The sequence below is a fragment of the Martes martes genome (assembly GCF_963455335.1).
Source record: "Martes martes genome assembly, chromosome: 4".
NCBI classification, from domain to species: Eukaryota; Metazoa; Chordata; class Mammalia; order Carnivora; family Mustelidae; genus Martes; species Martes martes.
The window spans coordinates 104,434,092-104,453,834 of NC_137891.1; positions in this window are offsets into that span (position 1 = coordinate 104,434,092).

The window sequence follows — 19,743 nt, forward strand, 5'->3', positions numbered from 1 at the left end:
TTCTCAACTGTACCTACTCTAATTTCAGCTAGACAGTGGTATTACCACTGAGCTGTGCTCAATATTCAATCTTAATTGCTAGATTGGGGAGACTGGTGGGACTTTGCTAAACAGACAGATATAAAATTTTTTCAGAATTTGGCATATGTAGTTTAAAGAATAAGACAAAAATGAATCAATGTTAAATATTTAATGCTATTGATATGTACAGAACTAGAGGGAGTAAACAAATTATACAAGAGTAAAAATTATTTAGTATATGAAAGTAAATATATTTAGTAAATGAAAGTAAATCCATACAGCAAGCCTAGGGGCTAAGAAAGAAATGACATCATGTTATTCTTGGTACCTTACCTTGTCAGAATAAGAATCTGACTTTTGGGTCACCCTTGCTTGATCTTTTGCTTTCTAGGCAGAAATCGGCCAGATTTCTTCCTGACTACCTAAGAAAATAACCTGGCATAGGGCTAGGGGAATCACTTTCAACTGTAGTCATAGTCAAGTCAAATACAAAAGATTTTGGAATAGAAATTAAAGAACGAAGTGATCCAACAGGAATATGTTCTCTTTCCTGGATTCCTTGGCTTTTCTAGATCAAAAAAAAAAAAAAAATCTTTAGGACTACAATTTAATAAAAACTGCTGAGTCTGTCATTGTTATGCAAGCACATAAGCCTCTCTCTTTCCTTGAGTGACAGGTCTAGGGAGTTTATAAGGAAGAGCCTCCGTGCCCAGACCAGCCACTCTACAGATGACTCAGGACACCTTCGCTAAATCCATTCATTACCCTGGCCCCTAGTGGGAGTTACAAGCAAAGCCTGCCAATTAGATGTTGGTAATGTGGACTCTGCTTTAGGGAATTGGGTAAGACTGCCAGAATTCATTCCTGAACTTTAGCAGCCACAAAAGAGTATTTTTCTGTCGTCTGTAACTGATTCAAAACCAGGTCTCAAAAGGACAAGCTTCCTTTTGTGCCCCATCTTCCTAAAATCCAATGACTAATGATGTTACAACATCAGGTTTTTCACAAGATCACAGGAAACATCTGATGAAGGAGAAGCAAAAAAAAAAAAAAAAAAAAAGTCATCGTTTGACTTGATTAGCCTTTGTTTATCTCTGTTTTTTAATTTTGTGTTCTAATTTTAGAACACTCTCTTTGGAAAATAATTATGTGGTAATTCAACACAAATTAATGTACTTTATTGTTAACTGAGAGATTAAGCCTAGGATGTATCAAGAGTCATAAAAAATAAATAAAGACCTTTCTAAAATCTTTAGGTGGTGAATAAAGAAATTAAGTAAATTTGTATTTAAAACTGCTTGCCCTTGCCTTGAAAAAAGTATTTCCAAAATCCTATTCTGAAGTTGTATTGTCATCACTACTTCCTTCTCTGCTAATAAACACACATAGGGTGAGTGCTTTGCTTTCAAGTTCATTGACATTATTATTGTTTTTATTTTATTTATTTATTTTTTTACATTTTAGTCAATTTCAGTGCTTAGGTGATATTTTGAAATTTTTGAGAGGTAGTGGTGGATTTTTTTAATAAGGATTCTGTGAACTTAAATATCTTGTTAGTAGAATGAACAAATCTTGGAAAATGTCCAAGTTGTTTTGTAGCAGATGTCAGAACTCTAAACAGTAGGAATTTTAGGTACTAAATTCATGGTCGTCCCTGCAGACTTTAAGAAGAAAGATTTTACTCTGTACTACTGTATGAGATGTTTTGTTTTTGTTGTTGTTGCTTTTTGTTTGTTTGTTTGTTTGTGTTAGAGCCATGTATTCTTTTGGCTTCTAGTCCTAATTTTACTTTAGAAATTGTTTTTGGTGTGCTTCAGAGAGGGGCCTTCTGTCCAGGTCTTGAATGCAAGTATTGTATCTTTGTTTTGTATTCTTGTACAAATATATTTTATTGGGGACCTATTTCAAAATGCTTGTTAAACATATGAGCTTATTCACATGAGTGCACTCAAGTGCTGTAACTGTAGGGGCAGAAGTTGGAACAGAAGAACCTATGTCTCATACTTGCGGCTGCAGCTCACTGAGGAGAGAGGTTTCCTTCATCAGCTTACTGCCTGTGCACATGCTACACTGTGTACATACTTATTTCTTTTTGCTGTCTCACACACACACACACACACACACACACACACCCCTATGATTTAAAGGAAAAAAACACATTAGTCATAAAGCTCAGGAGTTGAGAGTAAGAGAGTAAGGCCGGGGTAGTAACTGTTCAGAACTTGAATGAATTGCCAGTTTTCACCAAGTAAACTGGCTGGCCTTCTCAGGCAGGCTCCAAATTCCTGTTGAAATGAAGACTTTCTTTCCTGGACTAGGCCTGGCATTCCTGGGAAACAATGGCCCTTTTCAAATAGGCTCTGAAATTTCACAGGTGAAGGGAGAGGGGCAGTTATTTGATCCCACCCACAAGAAGCCTGTGAGTATTTTAAAAGTGAAGACAGAGCCTATCATGGAAATGCAGGCAAAGCTGGCTAGTGGCTAAGAGCTGCAATCTAGATCTACGGTTCTGCAGATCTCTGTGAAATATGAATCAATTTCAGTGCTCTGTCTTTGACTCACATTGCAACTCTTTTTCTAGATTTTCTTAAGAGCAGACTATAGAACCACTGAAACAGGGTCTTGTGTCATATGTTAAGGAAGAGCAGTATTCAAGTTTTTCTTTAATTAAGAACTGACATTAGAACTTATCTAAAAAAGAATTAAATTGCTGGGGGGGTGTGATTTTGTAAGACATGCAGGATAAAAATACTACACAGAATTACAAACACATACATATATAATTACATATATATGTAATAATTTTACCTTGCATCCTTTCCAAATTGGACCTTTAAGTTGGACCTAATTATATTATAATTCAATAAATTTAAAAATTCAAAAATGTTCAGGTAATTTTGGAGTCTTTTATGAACGTATAGACCACATCCAATTTGAAAGAATTTGGGCATGTCAATCACCATACTTACATGCATGGTGATTAATTAATATTAGATATATTTCATATGTTTTATGGAAACTTTTATTTGACCATATCTTTCAGTGATTGAATGAGATAAACTGAGGTTTTTGGTGTTAAGTTTGATGGGTGAGAACACAATAAAAGTTGAAATTGTGATATTTATCATTAATAAATAGATAAATTTTATAGGCACTCCTTTCCATTTTTATTCTTTTTAATAATCCAGATATCTGCCTCAAGATTGATAATGTACCCAGTATTTAACATAGGCCTAACATAAGACTTATTTTAGACATAAATTACTAGAGAGTCAGGAAGAAATTGGTTTTTACTTAAAAATAAATAATAGAACTTTTTATGAAAGTATCACTCTAAATTATATAGCCCTTCTCTAAGCAACACAATTAACCTGATCATTATGTAGCAGTATAATATTTTGAAATGTTTTTCCTGATATTTTGCTTATTACATGATATTCTCTCCCTACCCCATACTCCCCTCTAACCCTGGCCCCAATTCTAGCAGCAACCTGGGTATTCTGAGCTTATGTCTTTACAAAAGGGATGAAACAATAGAATAATGACAATAAAACCAAAGCACTGGTGTTTGAGTTTCAAATGCAAAAATAAAAAATAATTTTTAAAACACACACACACACACACACACACGCAAAGTAAAGAGAAGAAAAAACCAAAGGCGCAAAAATAAAGTAAAAATACCAGTCAAAAACAGTTTCCTCAACCCACCAAGAAAAATGTTTTAAGTGGGGAAGAGGACAAGAAGCAGAGGATAAAGTGTCAGCAATGGAAAAAAAAAAAAAAAAAAGAGTGTCAGCAATGACAGGAAATATAGGAGAGAAAATATGTACACCATGATGGAAATTAGTGTGACATGACCATTAAGAACCATATAAAACCTGTTAATTATGTGATACTAAGAGCTTTGCAACTTAGATACTACCTCAGTGAAAGGTTTGCAGGTAGAAAAGTAAGTAACAGAAATGATTGAGATTGCACTTACATGACCAAGATTATTTTAATGACCCAGCAAAATAGGGAGGAGGGGGACACAGAAGAAAAATTCAGTTTATTTATAGATAAATAAAGTTAGTAATTTTGTACACTTGAATTTTAAGGACTAGAAGTCAGACCCTCTGCACTTATTATTATAAAGAACGAAATTCAAAGGAGAAGATCTAAGTTCCCTGCCAGTTTGCCTAAGCTAGTTTTATTGCTTTGTTTATCCCTACTGCCCTATAACCTTATTTGAATTCAACATTAAGACATCCAGTTATCTAGTGGTACCGCAAACCTTGCAACCTGGAAGCAGATGCTCACCTTGTCTATCTAGAGGACGTAAAAAGGCCAATCAGCTGTTTGGTGTAGAGCTAGGAGGTTATTGTTCTTCTTTTGAGACCGACATATTCTCCTGGAGCTTCTTATGGCAAAAGATATGTGAGTGGACCAGTTACAGGCCCTTAGAAGAGAGCTGGGTAGAAGAAGCCATTTAACGCCTGCTGAAGATGACCAACGGGGATTGAGGGACCCAATACTGTGAGATTGAGTGAGGAAGATCTCCAGGGTAATTAGGGGCTTGAGGAGTATCAGCCAGGAGAGTGAAACACCACAGCTATGGAAACTTCCAAAGTATCCATGCAATCATCCCATAGGAAAGAGATTAAACTTTAACCACATATCAGGCACAGAGAATATGACACAATCAGCCAAGGAAAAGCCATTTTATTCTTTTATATTTCTTACTTTTTTTTTTTTTTTTCTTTTTTGACCCTGAGAAGTCTGGAAAAGCTGCTAGCTGGTGAGGAAGGAAGAAGACATGTGAGGGAAAAAAGCAAAGGACAATTAAGCAGTCTCATTATGTTAAGGCAGCCAACTCTAAACCTTGCTCTTGGGAAGGAAAAGAAGTCTCAATTTGAATAGCTATGGAAAGTAATGAGACCGAGTCAATTTTATATCCATGGGCAGGAAAGATTTCCCACATTGAATAAGTTGTAAGTAGGTACTGGAGATAAAACAGAATTGTAATTTTAATTTATCTTACAGGTCTTATATTCAATATACTAACTATATATCTTATAAAAATGCACAAAATGTTGTGCAATCACAAATAATGGATAAATCACTCCTGTACTTGGGATAAGGAGCATTGTCCAACAGTTTAAGGACTTGCTGGAGCATTGTTTTATACCTAGCGCTTGTCACCTTTTTTTAATGGGGTCTCCTGATGTAAGTTTCACAGTATTTCTTGATTTCAGCTTTTTCCATGTAAGAATGAGTAAAAATGTAATAATGGTATATAAAGTGGCTTTTGCTTCAAATGAGATGGTATAAATTAAATGTGATAGTATAATGAATATATTTTGAACACTTATGGACAATACATATATAGTATTGTTAAAAATAATGATGGCCACTCTCAGGGTATTTTATGAACTCAAACTATTTTGTTAAAGGGAAGGTTTTTGCTTTTTTTAGGTTCCTTTTTGAGTTTGAAAGTTTATGTTCATATGCATTTCAAACATTTTTGAAACACACACACCACTACACACATGCACTTTACTTGTGATTTATCATGTTACGTTTTATTTCTTCCTGGTTTTTGACAGCATATGAAAATGAGATTTTTTTTGGTCTCAATTTTAAGGCCTACAAAATTGAGAACAAAATATTAGGTGACAAGTACATATAATATTTATCAGTGAATATGAATATATGTATATACATGTACATAAACACTGATATATAATACATGTAAGCACATATTGATATATCATATGCACATGCATATTTATGTGTATGTGGGTATATATATAAACATAGACGTATTCAGCTGTGCATATATTTATGTACAGATGTGTTTATATAGCTGGATGTATATATGAGATTTTATATGCCTGTGTATATAGTTAATTTAATTCTTTTTAAAAAAGATTTATTTATTTATTTTAGAGAGAGAGAGAGAGAGAGAGAGTGAGGGGAGGGGCAGAGAAAGACAATCTTCAAGCAGACTCCCTGCTGAGTGAGGAGCCAATGAAGATACGGGGCTCCCATCTCATGACCCATGAGATCATGACGTGAGTCAAAACCAAGAGTCAGATGCTTAACTGACTGAGTCACCCAGGCACCACAGTTAATTTAATTCCCTTAATAACCTTATGAGATTTGTGCTATTGTTTTATGTATTTTACAGATGAAGGAACTGAGACGCAGTTTAAATTACTTTTTGTCAAGGTCACATTTGTGGTGAATGGTAGTCAGGAGCTGTACCTCAACAAGATAGTATCAGCATATATTCTGTTAAGTATATTTCTATCCCCAGAATCTAAAGAGAGCTGCAGTATAATCCATGTTGGTATTACAAAGCACATGATTAAAAACCAGCTTTGGAAAGCTTTGTTTATATAACTAAAGATCAATAATTTAGCCAGAAAGTAGGAAATTGAAAAGAATTGTCAGGGTGCTATTAGTCTCCCATGAATGACAGTGGACTTCTCATTTACCTCAAGTCAAGTGAGAGGGACATCAAAAAGAATACAAGTAGAACTGGATAGAGGACCTTTGCTACTTGGGATAAGGACACTCACAAGTATTGTGAGGATTCTATAAAATAGAATTCTATAAATAGAATAGAATTCTATAAAATAGAATCCCTTCAAAGGAAACTTCACATTGGGGCTTGCAGGCCTTGTTTAGGGTTCTGGCTTTTAATCAAAATGGGAAATGAAACTAAAGAAGGATAACCTGATTTGATTAAAAATTTTTTTCTTCTTTATGGTCTGTACAATGTATACACAGAGAAGGGACCCAGCCTAGGCCCTTGCATCCCCTAAATATAGCGTTCTCTCTACAAAATATAGGTAATTTAACCTCCCATAATGAGAGGGAGGGTTTAAGAGGGGAGGGCACATAAGTAAGTTAAGATCCGCCCTCTGGGGAAGGGTCAGGGCTGGGAGATGGCTTGAAGGCAAGATCAGCGCAGAGAGAGGAGGAGCACTTTTTAATAATAGTCATTCTAATTTGCATGGAGAAAAGATTATAGAGGAAATTAATGGAGAGAATGAGATAAACATGTATGCTTTGAAGGTAGAACTCACAGAATTTCATGATAACTTGATTATAGGTTCTTAGGGAAAGAGAGAGTAAGTTGGACTCTTCAGTGTTTGGCTGAAACAATTTAGTCATGGGAAGACTTGCATAAGGGAAGTTTGGGTGTAAGTTGGTGTGGATTCCTGCTCTATTGTATACATGCCTCGTATAAACTTTTCTTCTTGAGACTGAGCAGGGACCGTACATATGATGGGATATCACTCCCATGACTAAGTTATGAATCAGTTCACTTACATTAATAAAAAGGGGGATTATCTAGTGTGGGCTTAACCTAACCAAATGAGCCCTTTAAAAGAAGGTGAAGTGGCAGAGAGATGTTCTGATGACCTCAAAGAGGCAGCAAACTGAGATGCTGGGAGAAGAAGGGATCTCATAGCAAAGACCTGAAGGAACCTCTAGGCTGAACAACTAGCTGATAGTTACTTGATGATGGTCACTAAGAAAATAAGGACCTCGGTAATAGTACATCCACAAGGAACTGAGTTCTGTCAACAATCTAAATGAGTTTGGGTGAGTACTCCAAGTTTTAGGTAAGATGACAGCTACACCTTGATTTTGGCCTTATATGATCCTGAGCAGAGAACTCAGCTACTCCTGAGAAGCTTCTAGCCTATAGAAACTGAGATGGTAAATGGCTGATGTTTTAAGCAACTATGTTTATTGTGATTTGTTACATAACAACAAAAAACTAGTGAAGTTGACAAACAGGGTTTCCATTTTGGGCATATTAGATTTAAAATGACCATTAGACATTCGATAGGAGATATCAAGCAGGGAATTTGTTACACCTTTCTGAGTTTAAGGGGAGAATGACATGGTGACTTTGTGCTTGTGCAGTATTTCAGAGTAAATAGTGAGAAACAAACCAACAACAACCTTATTCCATGAAGTTGGCTTGGTTGATAGAAAGGAAAGGAAGAGAAAGTATGCCTGTCTTCCAGGAACTTACAGTTTAGACTAGAGAAAAGGAATTTTCTTAACTAAATATAAGATACAATCCTAGAAAAATGCTTTAATAACATTTTCAAATAGGACGAAAATAAGACAATTGCACACCTTCACCCTAATTCAATAAATTCTATTTTATCAATGTTATTTTATTATGAAAACAAAAGTAAGTGTTGGTTTATTATTTTCTACTTATTGATTTTTCTCCTTATAATATTAACTTGAGAAATATAGCAATTGTTTTTTATATTGCCTTTGATGACTTTTTCCTTAGGAATTCTTTTATCCTACTTAGGAGTTCCATTTACGATGATCTTTCTACTCCATTGAGATCTCCAGAATTACTGGGTATTTTGGAAGTCATTTAGCATAGTACCTTTATTTTAAATGTACGTAAACTGAGGAACATAGAGATTAAGTGATTAGCAAGCACTGGTAAAAAAGCCACTGCTGAGGTAAAATCTCCCATTACCCAGACCCTTGTTATTCAATGTACCATGTAATATCATACTGCTTCTCTGCCAATATGAAAAAATTCTGTTTTGGTGGGGAAGAAGAAAAGATGTAAATCTATGTAAACTTAAACATGAAGTTGGATTTACATTGTTTCAATGCCTTCATTTGATAAATGACAACAAATATGTCTTTTTAACATTATACAAACAATTAGTAGGGACACTAAAATAGGTTTAGGCCTTGTTAAAAATATTTGAAGGGAACAGCCCAGGTAAAAATATCCACATGGAATTCATACTTATATGTCTTAAAAGGACCCTGAGACCTTGAGGATAATCAATGGTTGTTATTTGTACTGAATTCTCCTACTATCCTGTTGGTCCTGATAGTTAATAATTGCGAAATAGTTTTGAAAGCTTAATCCATTTATAAATTATTTTTCTTATTTTGGGGGGGCATGGCAATGACGCTAGAGAAATAGAGAGAGATTAGAACTGTTGATAACTGGGAGAGAATTGATCTCATCTTCTCTGTGGAAGACAGCATGCGAAAATCTCATTTAGCCTTGGGTCAAATTGTTTTTTGGAAAGAAAGAGGAAGTAATTGGTCCCCAGTTATTTGATTAGGTTATTTTGAACTCAACTGGGGCCATTTAGCAAATGACCACAGCAGTTCAGGAAGGAATTTTCATTGTAGTTTCTGGTTATTACATTAGTGCAGATTGTGGAGTCCCAGAAAGTTTAAGAGGTCCATGGCTTCAAGTGGATTATAATCTAAAAAGAGAGATTACATTTTGTTTTATTTTAGTATTTATTTTAACATGGTATCATAAAGTGAGCAGGGAGAATTTGAAGTTGCAACTGTATTTGTAAAGTGGGTCAGTCTGGGTTAATGGGTCAGTCAGATTTTTCATGCTTGTTAAGAACCAAATAAGGTATTTTGAGCATATTTATTCTTAGAAGAATAAAGTTGAAATCTTAATTAAATTTTTCCATTGAACAGTTTTAGATTTTGTTTTATAGTCACTGCTTCTAATTAGTAGTTAATGTAAAGAGAAAAATAAGGCTTAGACTCTTACCAGACCCCTTTCATTTTTAGAACTGATTCTTGTTCTTTTGCTAAAACTCAACTTTACCAAACTAGTGTTTTACTTGGCTTGGTAGCATTTTTACTTAAATAAATGCAGAAATTTAAGAAGCATAAAATACAAGGTTCACTGTATTCTGTAAAGTTCAGAGAAAAAAAAACCTTAATATCTAGCCATATCTATTCCAAATATCAGCTAAAAGTTAAAGAGCTCTTTATATAGTTAGGTCAGTAAAATAATACTGACAAATTATTCTCTTGAGCTTTTATATAATACACATTTTTTAAAAATATGAAAATGTTGAAATTACAAGAGTTTAGAAAAATACTTCATATGTGTTACTTCTACCAGTCCATGCATTATAAAATACATAGAAAAAACAATGAACAGTTTCATAAAGTTATTAAAGCTATTCAAATATAATTGTTTCTTACTAAAAAGGAAATGCTTAATTTATTTTTTAATCTTGAAAATACTAAGACTATTGAACTTCATAAATACTATGCTCAAATGTGACACAATATAAGATACTATCAACTTTTGTCATGTAAAATATTATGCATGTATTCATCAAAGAAGACATTACTCTCTTTGAATACATGCCTGATTTTTTTTTTCTTTTTTTAACCACATGTGTATGGTTTGGGAAAGAGGTCTGATAGAATAGTTTGTAACACACAATTTGGAGTCAGAGGTACCTAGATTTGGGTTTTACTCACTTACCATCTATGTTAGTCTCTATAAAAGGGGTTTCATAGTGCTACTTAGATTATAGTGCTATTGTGGGGATAGTTTCTTTTCATCTAAAATATTATAAAGATCTTTTTTTCTTATTCTAGGAAGTGATGATAGATGGGCTAAAGTGACAATAAATGTGAACCACAACATACTTACATGGAAGTTAACCCTCTTAAAATAAAATTTTAAAATGTAGTAATATAAGCACATATTTTAAAACCTTTTATTTTACTTTGTTATTTTACTTACTTTATTTTTTCAAAGATTTTACTTTTAAGTAATCTCTACACCCAACATGGGGCTTGAAATCACAACCCCAAGATCAAGAGTCACATGCTCTACCGACTGAGCCAGCCAGACCCCCCCCAAGAACTTTTTATTTTAGAACATGTTTTAGATTTACAGAATTATTGCAAAGATAGTACAGAGAATTCCCATACAACCCTAAACCCAGTTTTCCCTATTATTCAAATCCTATATTAGTATGGTACATTTATCATAATTAATCAATAATGATACATTATTATTAACTTCATTTCATAATTTATTCAGATTTCCTCAGTTTTCTCCTTAAGTTCTTTTTCTGTACGGGTCCTATCTGGGATACCACATTACATTTAATTGTCATATCTCCATAGGCTATTGGTATTTTATAGATTATCTCCTAGTTAGAATTGTTTTGATGTTTTTCTCATGTTTACACTGGGGTGATATTTTTGGGGGAAACCCACAGAGGTGAAGTGCCAATCTTATTACATCTTTTAAGGCTATATACTCTCAATATGATTTATCACTGTCGATGTTAACTTTGATCACCTGGCTTGAGCCAATGTTAGTCAGTTTTCTCCACTATAACATTATTCTTTTTTTCTTTCTCTCTTTTTTCCATACTCTACTCTTTGGAAGCAGTCACTATGCATAGTCCATACTTAAGAAGTAGAAGTTATATGCCTCCTCTACAAGGGTGGAGTAATTAAAAAAAAAAAAATATATATATATATGTATGTGTGTGTGTGTGTATATATAATCTATTTATTTTTATTTATTTATTAAGAGAGGGAGAGGGAGAGAGAGAATCTTACACGAGCTCAATCTTACAACCCATGACCTGAGCCGATATCAAGAGTTGGAAGCTTAACTGACTGAGCCATCCAGGCACCCCTAAAAATTTTTTTAAAATAAATATGTAGTAATATGGCATAAAATATGTTACTATATATATTTTTATATTATATGTAACATATAATCATGTTTATATATTAATGTATACAATAATTATTCTGTATGGGAAATCATTTCTTTCCATTTTTTTGTTGAAATTTTATTTGTATTAGCATGGGCTACTGCATTCTATTTTTACTTTGAATTATAATCCAATACTATTTAATTTTATTGTTCAAACTGCTTAAAGATTTGGCCATTGGGAGCTCTTTTCAGTTGTCATACCACTTGTCATTGTGAGGTTTTGTTTTCTATTTATTTTTTGATTAAATTTTTTTTTAAAGATCCATTCATGTATTTGAGAGAGAGAGAGCATGCACACGGGGAGAGGGAGAAGAAGAGGGAGAATCAGACTCCCCGCTGAGCAGGGAGCCTGACTCAGGTCAATCCTAGGACCAGGGGATCATGATTCGAGCCCAAGGCAGATGCTCAACTGACTGAGCCACCCAGGTGCGCCATGTTTTGTTTTTTAAATAATTTCTTACTTTCTATACTTTAAGATGGTGTCTCTATTAGAAGCTCCAGACTCATCTTATGTATCTCCTATCCCAGCCCGAGAATTAGCCATTTCTTTAAGGATCTCAGTTTCCTTTAATTGGGGAATGGTATAGAACCCTGAATCTAAAGGGGTTATTGCTACTGGGGTGTCATTTGTTCTAGACCCTCTCAACTAACAGAAAGGGTTTTTATATTCACATGCCTATACATCTATATACAACCATATGCATCTATATTAGGCAAAACAGGAGATCATATTGATGTCTCCAACTTTAATCCATTATCACATGGGTCACTGTAGTCTCCTCCCTGTGATTATCTATAAACTCCCCCTTTAATAGTGAGAAACCTGGTTCCCATTATCTGCCGTTTATTTAGTTAGTCGTTCAATGGCAGTGTATGTGTGTTGTGGTTTTAGAATTGTTCATTTGTACCCTGTCAGGAACAACTTTGAAATACAGTACTCACCTACAGTTCTTTTGTATTTAAGATTAAATCTTCACTCTTTTTAAGATCTTAGAGCAAATACTTTTTTTCTCTCTCCTTCAGTGTGAATGGCTCATACATTTTTAATGCGTTTGGATTCTTTTATAACATTCTGCTTTCCATTCTGGGATTCCCAGATTCTCTCTCTCACTCTCTGTTTTTTTTTTTTTTTTTAATTTGCACACATTAAGGGTTTTTTTTTTTAATTATTTATGTAAGTATTTATTTATTTCTGCAAAATCCATCCATTTTATGTGTACAAGTCAGTGGTTTTTAGTATTTATAGAGTTGTCCAAACATCAGGACTTTTACATCTCAATATGGCAGCAGTGGAAAGAATGGCAGAGTTCCCCTGGGTTATGAGAATATATGCTTCTTTAGCCTGATCACCATATACTCAATTTCTACTTAATGGAAAAGAGCACTTAGGAATGCTGCCCCTTATGTGTTGGTACCTCGTAGGGTTACCCAATTCAATGGATAGCTCAAATCACAAGCTAACTTTTTCCATCAGTTGTTCAGTCTTGCCCGTGTTATAATAATAAACCAAGGACTGTTTCTGAAAGGGAGAAAAGTTGTTTCGAAGCCTCTGAGACCGAGCTATGATTTTCTTAATATGAATTGCTATAGGCTCCAATCAACCAGAGACATTTTGTGCATCCCTTAATCTGCCTCATCGTAAGGGTCATGTTGTACAGCAATTTGCTCTTCATCTTGAACAGCTGGAGAGAACATTAGTACACAATACCTCCTAGAAAACAAAAATAGCCCACCGTGTGTTTCATGTCTTTAATGTTAGGATGTCCGTGGCGCAGAAACCTGTAACTAAGAGAAGTACTAGATTCTTGGGTCAGCTTTGGAGATGATGGTAGGCTGTGAATTGTGGAAAGAAATGATAAATGCACAACAGCATTAGCCAAGGTCACAGTGAAGTTAGACAAGAAATGTACTTTCTAAAGAGGTCAAGAAGTATAGGAAATGCTCTGGGAAGAGACATATATCTGCAGGTGGAGAGAAAATATCCTTATTCTTAGAATTGGACTCAGATGATTTTACCCAGGGAGTTTCAGAGACTAATATTTAGGATTAGGTTCAAGAGCTAAAGATGGAGAAGAACCTTATTTTTGATTCCCAGAATTGCATTGAATATAAAATAGGTGTTCATAAGCACAAGAAATAATTTTAGATGTTCCTAAAACATCATATACATACTCCTCAAAAAATCTCTTATTCATGTTAGAATTATAATTGCAAATATTATTGTATACCAACTGATTTGATGGCTTTCTGCTTGCAATTTATATACTTTTCTTAAAGTTAAAAATTTGAACTTCATGCTTTCTCTAAATGACAAAGAGAACAAGTCCCCAAACTCCACCAATATTTACTAAGAAAATTAAGAAATCTTTCTTAAGCTTATTGTAGGTCCTTTTGTGGAGAATCAGATGTGGCTACCTAAAATATATGGACAAGGTAGCAAGGAATAGATAGTAAGTTCATAATAGCCAATAGTGTATGTTCTATTTGAGTTCAGGTAAAGAAGTAGACTAATTTAGCCACACTGACTTTTATCTGTTAAAGAAAAACATTTTTTTGCCAGAACAAAGATGAGAGAGTAACCCCTTTTTCCTTCTTAAAAAGCTATTTTTATTCGTATTTTAGTCAACCTGTTAAATGAATCCATAATATGCTAAAACTTCTATGCATTTTACAAGGGTCTTTCTGTTTTGTCTCTAATGATGAGAATTCCAGGAATGTCCCTAAGGGAAGATATATTTGGCAGGTGGGGCCTCTTGGTATTTCTCAGATCATACCACCTACTCATATGGCCAGTCTTGGGTGCCACTGGAATCTGAGATATTTTTTTCCTAGGTGTAACTCAAGTTAAGGGGGAAAAAATCAGTTATAGTTGAAGACTTCTCTCTTCAAATGAATTTCCTCTGATGATTTGAGAGAAGTTTTGTCTGTTGTCCTTCAAATCACAGTAAATATCAGCATATTTGGGACAAAGTGAAGATGAGGCCAAAATACAACTCAGTAGTTACAATCCTGCATTTTTGATTGGCTAGTACATTCATGGGATTTTTTTTTTCAGTGTGACCTGTTAAAATTTGTAATAATTTAATAATTTTAAAATTGTAATAATAGTACTGTGTTGAATAATTGTGTAGATCAACTTGGCTGGGCTAGAGGTTTCCCAGATATTTGGTTAGACAGTATTCTGGGTGTTTCTTTGAGGGTATTATTGGATAAGATTAGCATTTAAATTGGTGGGACTTTGAGTAAAGGAGATTGCCTTTCATAATGTGAGTGGATCTCATCCAGTCAGTTGAAGGCCTGAAAAGAACAAAAACACCACATTCCCATTCCCCCCCCCACCCCCAATCCCCTAGCAAAAAAGAATTCTATGGAGATGACCTTCAGACTTGAACTGGAACATTGGTTCTCCTGGGTCTCTGGCCTGCCCCCCTACCCTGTTGATATGAGATTTGCCGGCCTCCATAATCTTGTAAACCAATACCTCATAATAAATTTCTTTGTATAAATACATATATATTTATATATAAAATAAATAATTCATGTATATATATAATTTCATCTTTAATTTGATAATAATTTGTGAAGTGACTTCCTATATAGTATCTTATTTAATCTCCACAATATTTCTTTTTAAATTTTTAAATTTTTTTTTAATTTTTTTAATTTATTTGACAGACAGAGATCACAAGTAGGCAGAGAGGCAGGCGGGGTGGCGGGGGGCGGAAAGCAGGCTCCCCGCCAAGCAGGGAGCCCGATGTGGGGCTTGATCCCAGGACCCTGGGATCATGACCTGAGCTGAAGGCAGAGGCTTTAACCCACTGAGCCACCCAGGCGCCCCCACAATATTTCTTTTATAGGGATAGAAAATATATTATCAACATCCTGTTTTTACAGATAAGAAAAAAAGGCTTGGAGAGGTTATCTGAGTTGCTAAAAACTCTATAGGCAATAAGCAAAAGACTGAATTTGAACTCAGGACTTCAGACTTCCAGTGTACTTTTAAGTCCACCAGATTAGCTATTTACCTGGAGAATTTGTAATAATCTTGATGCTCAGATTGTACTCCATAGGGATTAAATAAGAATGTGAGAGTGGGAGTCAGCCATCAATACTCTTTAAAGATTCTCAGGTGATTCCAATATTGAGCAAAATTTGGAAACTACTAGTCCTTTTAATCTAAATTTAGCCTGACATTTATTTCTTTTCAGAAGGAGTTTCTTAATCACCATTAACACATATTATAACTAGTTTCTTACCATTAATTTTATTCACAGAAGTAGTGAATGTTATCTCTAAACATAGAAGCATAAAATTAAGAGTAATTAGAATTTTTTATCAGTGAAATCACATATGCTAGAAATATTTAAAAAATAAATTGGCATTTATAACCCCTATGAGAACAGGATTAAATTCTTAGCTTCTTAATTTTGGTCCACCTAGTTGTCAATAAAAATGAAAACAAAAATACAATTCCTGAAAAAGCTTTTTTCCTAAGCAAAATCCCTGTTTATTTCCTTTTAGGAGTTGCTTTCAAAGTTAGTTACTTATCTCATTCTCTTATTATCATCTCTACTCCTTTTCTGTTTTTTTCAAAGGAAATTTTGCTAATGAGATTAGAGGAAAACTAGAAACTTTTACTATCAGTGGATATGAAAGAAAGTCATGGATATCAAATATGCCATGCTCTACTTTTTGTAAATCAGGAGTCCAGGAATCCATGTCTAATTTGGCACGCTTTTCTGTGCCCAGTAGGCCAAGAGAATCCAATTCAGAGTACTCCAGGAAGTCTGTCTTTACTGGAACCAGAGACTAGTATGATAATGCTTTTGAGGTGGTCCAAGCGGAAAATTCAGTAAATGTCCAGGTTGCCCATCAGGTACAGGTTTGTTATCAACAACACACTTCAAAGCTTCTGGCTCTAGTCAAAGGGATAAGTGTCTTAAAAAAAAAAAAAAAAAAAAAACAATAATACAAATAAAAAACTTTCTTAATAGCTCCAGTCAGTAGGACTCTCTGAAAAAGCCAGACACGGGTAGCAATGAGGATAGTATTCAGCAAGGGCAACTAGGGCAGCTTAGTATCTTGCAAATAGCCAACCTTAGAGCTGGAAGGCAACCGTGATGAAGTTTTGGAATATAGGTGAGGTTTGGTGGGATTAAGTCCCAAGCGGAAGACCAAGAAAGATTTCTTGAGACATCTTTTGTGCAAAATGGTGGTTTATTAAAGCATGAGGACAGGACCTGTGGGCAGAAAGAGCTGCTACACAGGGGTTATGAGGGGTGGCTGATTATATATGATGGGGTTGGGGGAGGTAAGGAAAAAGGGAGGTTTCAAAAGCACTTTCATATGCTAAAGAAGACCTATAAGATAAGGGAGGCCTTGCCATTGTCAAGTAAGGTTGTTTTTCCTCTCTAGCAAGGCATTAAAGTGAAGATAGTTGGAAGATTCCCAGAAGAGTGTCACACAGGTCCTACACAGGAGTGGGGAGTGGGGGGTGGGAGAGGTTATAGGATGTCAGCTTCTGCTTTGTCTTCAGCCAGCCTTCTGTCTCCTCATCAAATGACTCCTTCCTTCTTTCTTTTGGGTTCTTCAGGGTAATTGGCCACAACAGTTTAAAAAATTATGGAAATAGCAGTGAGAACTCCCAAATGATTTATAAAAAATGTCTCCCTGACATATATATTGGCTACTTTCAGTGAGGTTTGGAGCGAGTGGACATTTCTTCCTTTCCTTTTCCTTTTTCTTTTCTTTCCTTTCCTTTCCTCTTTCCTTCCTTCCTTCCTTCCTAAGTCGATTTGGTCAGGTCAATTTCATTCTTTTAAATACAATCTGTAACATTTCGGCACTGAGAAAAAGATACCTGTGTCAGTAGCACCTAGCAAATGAAAACTTCCTATACTAGAAAACTGACATCATAATATATCTCAGAATATACATCAGGATGACCTATAAGGGGACAATATACTTTATGTCACTGGTACAACCAAATTATCTTGAATGTGATCCAAGAGAAATTGATTTTATACTATATTTTGCTGTAGGGTGATTAGGAATTATAGAATTGGCACTGGATTCAGTGTCACAATGTTATGTCCTCTTCTTGGCTCTGCTGCTAGCTAACTATGCAATTTAAATTCTCTATGTCTCAATTTCCTCATCTGTTTATAAATGGAAATGAATATACTTTCTCTGCTATACTGCCATAGGTTAACGTAAGGGTCAAATATGAAAGTTCTTTGCCAAAAATGAAACTCTGAGGTATTAGTTTCCAGGTAAATCTTTTTAAACGTGCACTTTAGCCTTTGTTTAAGAATGTTTAAAAAAAAGAAAGGCTACCTATTGCCTATGCTGTGCTTTTGAAACAGTGAGGTGTATAATTTAGGGGATACGTTGTGACATTCTATAGTCTCACAGGATAAGCACAACATGCTTTTATAGAGTGTCAATGCTGCATGACTATTTGGGCAGCAGTTTACATTTTTGATAGGTTATAAGTAGGTTTTGTATTAATTATTAACATTTAAATTTATCCTGGATTTTAAAGATAAAACATGAGACTTCAAGGTAATTTTAGCAAGAGGTAGGTGGCTTCAAATATATATTTCCAGAATCCTGAGGCACATGCATTTATGTTCCTCTCAGCTATTAGGGACAATCAAGCAGAATATTTTGAGGAGGACCTAGTATTCTATCAAATTCATACTCTGCTATTTGGAATATAAGGCCTTCCATAATAGTGGATCTAATTATCTGTTGATTCTCATTTCTACTACATTCTATGAATCTATGTTCTGACTGGTATATCTCTTCCTACCTGTTACAAAAGTGGTTTCTAGGATGTATTTAGTATTTCATAAACAGCTTCCATGATACACTAGCATGCTTCTATTGAATTAAACTTGCTTTATCCTAAGAATCTAGAAAAAGGAATTAAGTCCAGTGTGTGTATGTGTGTGTGTGTGTGTGTGTGTGTGTTCATCATACACAGACATAATTTGTAGACAAGTAGAGGCTGAGATAAATATTATTGGCACCTGGAAATGGGCATGCATCTTCTTTTTCTAGGCCTTCAATTGGTGTTTTGAGTAAATATAGGTGGTAGCAAAGCTAGTTTTTTTGGTATTGTTACATCATCAGGTTCAAGTTGGTGCTCTAGTGTTACTTTGTGTTTGTGGGTGGGGGACTGGATTATGGGAAGGTTTTTCCCAGTGTTCCTGTTCTACTCTGAAGCTTAGGCTTTCCTTATGTGTTGCATGTTTCAGAGGTTCTCTCTTCAAATTCTTGTCCCTCTCCCAATGGTAGACTCCTTTTTCTTATTATTCGATAGCTTGTTAACCTGCCAGTAGGTCTGGGGCAGGGATGACTGTTCTTTTGTGCTTTCTGATGTCCTGGTTTAGATTCAATCTTAGGCAGGCTTCCTGTTCCTCGTTCTTAGAGTTGTGGCCTTCTCAATGATCATATCCTTCCCTCAGTGGTAATGATTCTCAAATGGTCTGAAGCTGGAAGTTTTTTTTATCTTTCCCCTAAGAAGTGGAGAGAAAACTCCTCTCCTTCACATCCCAACCGAAATGAGTATTCACCTGTTTACTTAGAGTTTGCTGCCTTTCCTAGGCTTAGGCTTTTATTCTGTAGAGAAGGATCCAGGCAGGACTTTCTTTTATTGACAATGTAGATCTTCTCTTCCCCCAGACTTGTACCACAAAGCAGACTTTTCTTGATTTCTGCCCTGCCCATATGTGAGGTGTGTGAAGAGCATGTGAATAGATGTAAACTTCTTTTGCATTTCTGGCTCCAGGAGGCTTTATACTCTCATACTATCTGCCACTCATATTTCAGGAAATTGCTACAAATTTGGCTAAATTCTTTTTTTTAAATTTTGAACACATTTTTGAATGCCAACTCCATCTCCTTCCTGTGCTATGTCCTAGGTGAACAATGACTGAATCCTGTCTTTGGTCATTCCTGTCTTTAATTGAATTTCAGGCTATTTGATTGCCCTGAAATATCAATTCTCTGATAGTTCAAAAACAGCTATGGCTAAATAAATTATCTGGCTTTTTCTAGCTGTTAGTAGGTGGGCACAACACTCTTTTCCCCTTACTACATGCTAAGAAGACACTGAAAGTTCAACTTTTTATATGCCTTAGACATTTTAAATAATC